Source organism: Pinus tabuliformis, chromosome 8 (assembly GCF_031772625.1).
Source record: "Pinus tabuliformis cultivar Carrire ecotype Pingquan chromosome 8, CPIR1, whole genome shotgun sequence".
NCBI lineage: Eukaryota > Viridiplantae > Streptophyta > Pinopsida > Pinales > Pinaceae > Pinus > Pinus tabuliformis.
The window spans coordinates 1,634,293,587-1,634,301,942 of record NC_142294.1 but is presented as its reverse complement, the minus strand read 5'-3'; the positions used below and the strand labels follow the sequence as shown (position 1 = coordinate 1,634,301,942).

The following is an 8,356-nucleotide window of genomic DNA, read 5'->3' as shown; positions in this document are numbered from 1 at the left end:
TTAGACTTCGAAGAAATGGAGTAAATTGGGGTTGGTCTAGGCATGAATCCCTTAGAAGGGGTTATAGATGATTCCTTAATGTCCTTTTTCCTAAATTATGGAGCTACAGGTGCCTTGGAAACCCTTGTCTCATAATGATGGCATGTTTATGCAACAACGGCTATGCCTGGGGTTGAAGTGGAGTATGTCAAGGTTTGTATACCATGGCGCACAGGTTGGTCACCGGGCAGAACAATCCTTGTTTTGGGTTTTGTTCTTAGTCTACTCTAGAACACTTCCCAAGGGATTTTTGGTTGACCTAGCTTTGCCATGATTAATATTTTATTTATCCCTTGATGACATAGCCTGCCTCAGGGTTTGCTCTTTTCCTCATGGTTGCAACCATCTTTATTAGGCTTTTGGGTAAGAAGAATGGCAAATTCAAGAGTTCTCAATTCTTGAGGTGCATTAAAAACATAATGAATGGAACACTATACTATACCTTCCCTCAAAGCTAATAAAATTTTGTATAAAGAAAACAATTTCCTTCGATGTTAACGACAATAACTCCCTTTGGATCCCCTTTCGCACAGGAGAGGATTTGACCAAAAACTATGGCCAACTATCAGTTGGAAATTTTGAGTTTTCAAACCACCTTTCTTCTTGACGGGAAGTTTTGTAGCCCGATTGATGAACTCCCTAGTTATAACCAATGTAATTGTTGAACCAGTGCTCACCTTCCATTAAAATTCCTGGAAAATTCTAAAGCAATCTTTGAATCTGAACCCTAGAAATTTTCAAAGAAGGAAAGCCACCTGATCCTTGCAAAAAGCTCCATGGCCTTAGGTTTGGTTGCTATGATAGAGATACGTTCTGGCTCTACCCTATTTACTCAACCCCCCATACTATATGATTTGCAAAGGTGAACTTGCAGAGTTATGTTCGTGTTCTATGGTGATTCCTTAAGGTGAAATTGCTAGGTGATAAGAATAAGTGCTATCGGATATGGAAAATATGTGAAAGAGTGGAAGGTTTGTATAGATATCAGTGCGAGGACGAGGGAATAATTATAGCACATTAAGGCAATCCATGCATGAGCTTAGTAATATATGTGCCTAATTACATGGATGAGTTTAGTAATTCTCTAAGTTTCTAAAGTTTGCCATCATGCTATTGAATCATACATGCGATAATAAGCTATGTTGAAACATTTGGAACGTATGAACCCTAAGTACATAGGCTAAGGTAAGTTTTGACATTACTTTGTTGAAACAAGAAAATGTAGCTCTTTGGTAATGGAATTTCTCTTTAAACACTTTTAATCTATACAAGAAAAATGTAAAAGGGGTTATAAACAACCTGAAATTTGTCATGAAGATACTTACTGTGGGGGTGCCATGTTTCTTCTTTAGCCAATGCTAATAGATCTCTTAGTTGCCAAAATTAATGCTGGAGCAAAGAGAATTGAGATAGCCTTGAATCTTTCTACAAAGCACTTTGACATCCAAGGAGGTAAACTAGATGTTGCTGACTTGAATCTGCAAGGGACATTTGTTGTAAAATAGGTGCAGATGTAATGATATAAGTTTATAACATAGCTACATTTTTTTACTTCTATTTTACAACTAAGTAGTGTTGTTCTATCTAGGATGTTGCAGAAACATTATATTTTAAAGAGATTTACATGAGGGGAGGTCTTCATTGGGTAGTCCTATGTTTTTCATGTTGATGCAAGAGAGCCACTAAGTTATCCTCTTGGACTTCAGTGAAACCAAATAGGGGATGGCAGTGATTCTATAGCTCAACTAATTGCAAATTTGATATGATTTTTATTTTTTTAACTTTTCTCAATCTTTGCTCGCAAATAAATTGGCTTTTAAGCAAGGCCTTTCCAATTGCACCTTGAGAGAGGTTTTCACAGCTGATTTTTTTTTTCCCTTTTCTTATTTGCTTAGTGATACCAGCTAGAATCTGGTTTTCTAGTACCACTACGTTTGATGGTGCCTGAAACCATGTTCGCACTACCAGATCTTATTTTATTTATTTTTCTAAACTTGTTGAAATGTAGTAGAGATCATAAAGTTGTTGCTTACAAATTCTAGGTTTGCTTGATCAAATATTGAATGAATCTTCCTTGGATTTAGGCTTCTGATACAATCTTGGCCAATGACCATAGCCATCATCGGATTTCTTTCCTCATCAATGGTGCGGAGCTTGACGGAGCCATTGTCATTTATAGTGTCAATCTCATATGGCCCATCCATTGAGTGGAAAACTTACCTTTGAAGTCCTTGTACCTTGAGTCAAATAGAAGAGCCCAATATCCTTCTTTATACTTCTTTTCTTTTGATGAATCCATTGTGCCATTCGAATCTCTATTGTTGGATGAAAGTGATCTGTTACTAATCAACTTGTTAGATTTTATCAAGTTCATTGATTTGATTGGGTCGATGCCATTCAACCTTCAAAAGATCTAGACCCACTTGTAATGTAGTCCTCAGTGAGTTGATCTCAAATTCTATTGGGAGTAACTACATGCTTCCCATACACAAGCTTATAGGGGATGAAACTCGTGGTGTTCCTCCAGGTGGTTTGGTAATCCTAAAGAGATTTAAGAAACCTATCAACCTAGTCCCTATGATGTGGTTGGATTTTTTTGGTTAAAATGGCCTCTAGAAACTTAGTTTGACTTCCAATTGTCCATTTATCTATGGATGGTATAGGGTAGACATCTGGTGCTTGATTGTGAGTTGTTGGGTGATGGATCGAATGAGGTGAGAAGTGAATTGGGTCCCTTGGATGATAATGATTTCTCAGGGGACCCTGAAGTGAACACATATTTTTCATACAAAAAGTCAGCCACCGCTTGCTCCATAGCCTTAGAAAGAGCCTTGGCCTCAACCCACTTAGTTAAATGGATAGTACATACCAAGATATACACTCTTTGTCTTGATGGTGGGTTGATCAGCGCTACAAAATCAAGGACCTATTTCTCAAAGGGTTCTACCAACATTTGAAGTTGTAGAGACATCTTGTCAACCTGAACTAGTTGACCCACTCACTGACACTTGTCACAACTCTTCACATATTTCTTGGTATCCCTAAAAATGGTATGCCAATAATATCCCAACGTAGTACTTTATTTGTAATCCTTTTATCAATGAAGTGTCCCCCATAAGGTTCATTGTGGTAGGCTTTAAGAATATCATAGATCCCATTCGCATGAACAAAAAGTAGAATAACAAGATCTAGCTAGGTGAAGAAAACATGGGTCTGTGCAAAGATTCTTAATGATGTAGTAGATAACATAGGGTTTTTGTTCCTCTTTCTACCCCAATGCCTGAGTCTCTTTGATTCTAGTTCTTCTCATGCATTCCAGTTTGACCTAATGCATGACACTAAGGATGGAGGTTGAAGAGTTGGTCAACAATTCCTTGAGAACATCTATAGTCCAGTGTCTCTTCCCCTAAACTAGTGCAAAACAATATTACAATCTCCTTTAGTGCCTCCCTGATAACAACACCAAAAATGACAGTGTTTTTGATTTCCTTCCTAAAGGCGGGGATAAGTTCAATTTTCTAGGTCACTTTATCATGAACCCGGTGCTTAGTTATGTGCGTGAGGAACTATGTGCAATATATATAGGGGAAGGTTCTTGGATTGACTGACTAGAATTCATATGCTTATAAAGAAGAGAATTCATTTATTAATAAAAAGGAAATAGATCTATTCTAGTTCAAATCCAAATTAATAATGAAAGATTGAAAGCATGGATCAATTTTTTCACAATCAAACACCTATCATATATTGTTTCATGCTTAGTGGCACTCCCTAAACTGGGCTTGCAACCATGAGTAAATATGATTTTGTAGCTATAATACCCTAATTTTGTAGCAAATATAACTCTACAAGAAATGAAATAAACAATTGCCAAAAAAATACTACAAGCCAAATTACAACACATATATATACAAAACTAAAAACTATGCACAACACTTTTGTAGTAATCAAAAACTTGAAAACAGGAACCGTAAAAAAAATTTGATTTGTACTTACGTGAACTGCTATCTGATCCCGTGAAGTTGATGATGCTGCTGAACTGCTATCTGATCCCATGAAGTTGATGATGCTGCTGCTGTTTTGCTCCAATTACCTAGGGAGACCAATTCCACCCAGCCTGACTGAGCAGAGACTGGCTGCTCAATCCAGTAAGCTTCTCACAGAAGCTCATTGTCCCCCGTGCCCAGAACCTCAGACGGATTAAAGCTCTTCCAATGGCAGACCTCTCTCACTGCTGAATTCCCTCCTCCTGGTTTCTAAATCCATTGTTACAGCCCCCTTTCTCGGTTCAGACCTCCGGTTTTTATCTGCGAGCCTGGCGGTGGCCGCCCTCCTACCTGCAGCCACTGCCTTCCCTCCTCCCGACACGCCTTCCATGCAAATGCGGCTCTCAGATATTTTCCTTGCTGTCATATGCACTTTGTTATAAATATCCTGTTGGTTTAAGCGTCCCCTTTTATATAAGGGTGCTTCTTTTGATTTTATTTTTATTATATAGTTTAGTTTTATAAAGTTTAATTTATATATTTTATAAAGTTTAAAATTTATATTTATAAAACTTAATCATATTTATTTTAAAGTTCATCATATTTGTATTATTATAAAGTTTAAAACTTTATATAGTGGATTAGTTTAGATGGGTCGTTACAACTTTACTTTGAGTGGGCCCCCTCAACGATTGACCTATGCATTAATGTTACAAGTCATAAACACGCCTTTAACTAATGATCATGCACGGGAACAATTTTTGGACATCTATTAAATAGGAAGTGTTAGACTGATAGCAAAAGTAATAGTACCTTTGTGTGTGTGTGTGTGTGTATGAGTAGAGTACTTGCTTATCTCAAAATAGAGAGATAGAGTTCCCTAATTCAGGGTTTCCAATTTTGATTAAAACAAACTTGGGAGCATTACGCTCCATCATTGAGTGTAGGTTACCAAAACACACATGTAGCAATAAATTCATTCTTTCTCTGATTCACAACACTGAAGTGCATTGATGCCATATTCGTTTGCACAAGGAAGAGCTGACCCAATGGATTAGTTACAAGCTGCATCGATCATTGGTCACCTAAGAAAAATAGATACAGATAGTTGTGGTGGCAATGACTTGAGTAAATGCAAAAATTCCTTTAGTTAGGGTCGATGCTCTGTTCCTCCAACAAGTTAATAGATTCTTTGCTATCATAAAATTGGGTATCTTCTCTAACTTGCCTCATCTATGTGAAACCCTCTTGGTGTCCTATAGAATATGTTGTGAAGAATGTGCTGTAGGTTACATTAGCAATCTTATTAAAAACTACACACAAACACCCCCTTATCATTCATTAACAACACAAGCAATTTCACATCCCTTTCTAAATTAATCATGCAAAATAAAAGGAAGTTTAAAATTGCAATCCATTTACCTTTGAGCATATGCAAAACATAGATATGGTAATGACAAACTTTATAGTATTATTGGTAGACTCTAGTGCTTGGTTCTAGGTCAAAAAGAGATATTATGAGTGGCAAAATAGTAGAAAAAATATGTCCTTTTTTCTCTTTGGTCCGTGATGATGGATGGAGTAACCATCCGAAATGTTGGAAGGATAGAAAACACTACACAGTTCTTGCCGAAAATCTTCAACAACAATATGAAAAGATGTCCTTTATTAGACCCTTCACAAAGGTGCAAGGGAGGTGGTAGCCAACCGCTAAAGGCAGGTGTAATTCAATAAGCATCGGTAGCCATGTCAAGTTTAAGATGGAAACAAAAGGCATTCCAATTCAATAATTTTATGTAATCACGACCATTGTAAGGTGCATGCAAGATAGTGGCCAACAAATAAAGGCATACACAATTACTAAGCATCCACTTGTCAAAGCACAAGGCCCACAATCTATTGTATTCCAAAAAGCAATCAACCCACATCTAGTGGAAGAGTATATTGGCATACTTTTTCCACTTGTCATAGCACAAGCCCCATCAATCTATTGTATTCCCAAAAGCAATCAACCCACATCCACTGGGAGAGGATATTAGCATACTTGTTGATGTATTAACCTATTTTGTGTATCATATGATTTATTCTCATGTTTTTCTTGTAGAAATTTCCCAACAAAATGACAATAATACTTTTTAATGTGACTTAAAAATTTGACTTTTTTTATTGAAGTTCCCAAATTTTAACCCTCTGAATTGTCAGCCTTAAAATTGTTATGAATTACAAACAAAACAACATGAACAACAGAGTATATTTCAACTCTTAACAACCCCAATACACTAGGCAATTCAAGAGATAAGATACCAATGTGTTCTAACAAGTTTCAACCCTTGAGGGAAATTTTATCATCCATATAACAGATCTGAAAACACTTATGACAACTGTAAATCTACTCTTATATTCTTTGATTATAATGTTAAATCACTTAACACACTCACCCTTAACTTATGTCAAATCTGAATTACTTCTCGCATGTTCACATTGAATATGTGTGGAAGTTCTTGTCCGAGCTCTAATTCTCAACAGTTTGGTCCTCCATGGAATAATACTGTAACTCAATAGATCCATCCTTTACAAGTTGTCTAATGATGTGGCAATGTATCTCAATATGTTTGGCATGCTTGTGGAAGATTAGATTCTTGGCTATTTTGAGCACTCCTTGATTGTCAAAGAGTAGGGGTGTTGGCTTTGTATGCTACATCTTCATGTCTGAAAACATCCTTTTGAGCCAAACTCCTTCACATGCTCCCTTCACTGCTCATCATTTTGCTTGTGTTGATGAAAGGGCTATCACACACTGCTTCTTGCCTGTCCATGTGATTGCACCTGTGCCAAGGCTGAATGCATATCTAGATGTTGATTTTCTATCATCCGCACAACTTGCTCAATCTGAATTTGTAAACACACATAGCCTAGGGTCTTTGCTTTTGTTGTACAGAATGCCAAAGGCAAGAGTCCCTTTCACATATCTCAACACTCTCTTTGTTGTGGTCCAATGCTCTACCTTTGGAACTGTCATAGATCTGGAAATGAAGCTCACAATGTAACTCAAATCAGGCCTACTGTTTGTGATATATTTCAAGATCTCCACTAGCTGCCTATACATTGACTCATTAACTACCTTAGAGTCAATTTTGGCTGAAAGCTTCAACCCTTTTTCCATAGGTGTAGATGAGATTTTCAATCTATCATTTTGAATTTGTCAAGAAAAATCTCGACATCTTTTGTTTGTGAGCCAAAAATGCTGCTACCTATTTGCCAAACTTCTACACCTGGACAGTAATGTAGGAGGCCTAGTTCAGGATGTCCTAGGGCTCTTCCCTCTTGCCTTGGCCAACCTTTGAGATCACCTTGCTAGTACTCAGAGAGGATTTCTAGAGAACCAATCTATCCATCTATCCTTGAACAAAACCTAGTGGCCCTAGCCATGCTTGAGAGTCAGTCCTTCTTGGTGCCCTCAACATTGTCTCATTCTAAACCCTAAGCTTCACTTGGAAGTTTTGTATCTACCCATAGTCCTCTTGTGGAATTGGTCTATCATCTTCTTCAACGAAAAAACCCAAAAAATCTTCATCCTTTCCCTTTATTTTTTTTATTATTTTTTTGCAACCTAGGGCTTTTACTTGTTTAAAATTTAATCTCATAATTTAGGTTGCTTGATTTAAGGTTGTTTTCATTGCTATATCTTTTTTACCTTAGAACTTGTTATGCTAATTCATCTTTCAAAGCTTATCATGTAATATTAGCTTCAAGGGTTCGAACTTCTGTGGTTTCATAATTAATTGCACACATCTTGGATTTAACTCTAGTAGTAAGGTGACTTTGAAAATTGTTTAAGATTTTCCACAATAATAAGGCTTCTTTGCATGATTTATGCTTGGAATACATTTTAATATTGTTGATCTTGCTCATATTATTTCACATTTGTGCTGTCTCTTTGGAGACATCCGATAAAAGTGGGACGATACAAAGAAGATTAGCATGGCCCCTGTGCAAGAATGGCATGCACATATCAAGAAATGGTCCATTATTTCACATTTGTGCAAGTGTTGAGTTGGTTCATGGCATGAAAACTTATTCTATGTGAATTGGCACTTGAAGAGGTCAAATGACCAGCATTTTAAGTGGTACAACTTGTCTCCTTTGCACCTAAATCTCACTTTCAGACTTATTATTCTAGATCTGAGTGCATGCTGATATAAAGTATTATGCATCTCTCTAAATATATCACTTGAAGCAAGTTTTGAACCATGTTACATTTCTGAATACTGTGGCTGATAATCTGATCTGCATAAAAGCAAATTTCATGCTTGTGATCTCATTAGGATTGC

At 36.8% G+C, this 8,356-nt stretch overlaps 1 non-coding gene across 1 annotated transcript; it reads left to right on the top strand.

Moving 5' to 3' along the window:
- Positions 1-7,956: 7,956 nt before the first annotated feature.
- On the top strand, positions 7,957-8,059 carry LOC149242399 (U6 spliceosomal RNA). The gene has a single exon (XR_016246789.1). It is a non-coding gene; the product is annotated as a U6 spliceosomal RNA (small nuclear RNA).
- Positions 8,060-8,356: the final 297 nt, after the last annotated feature.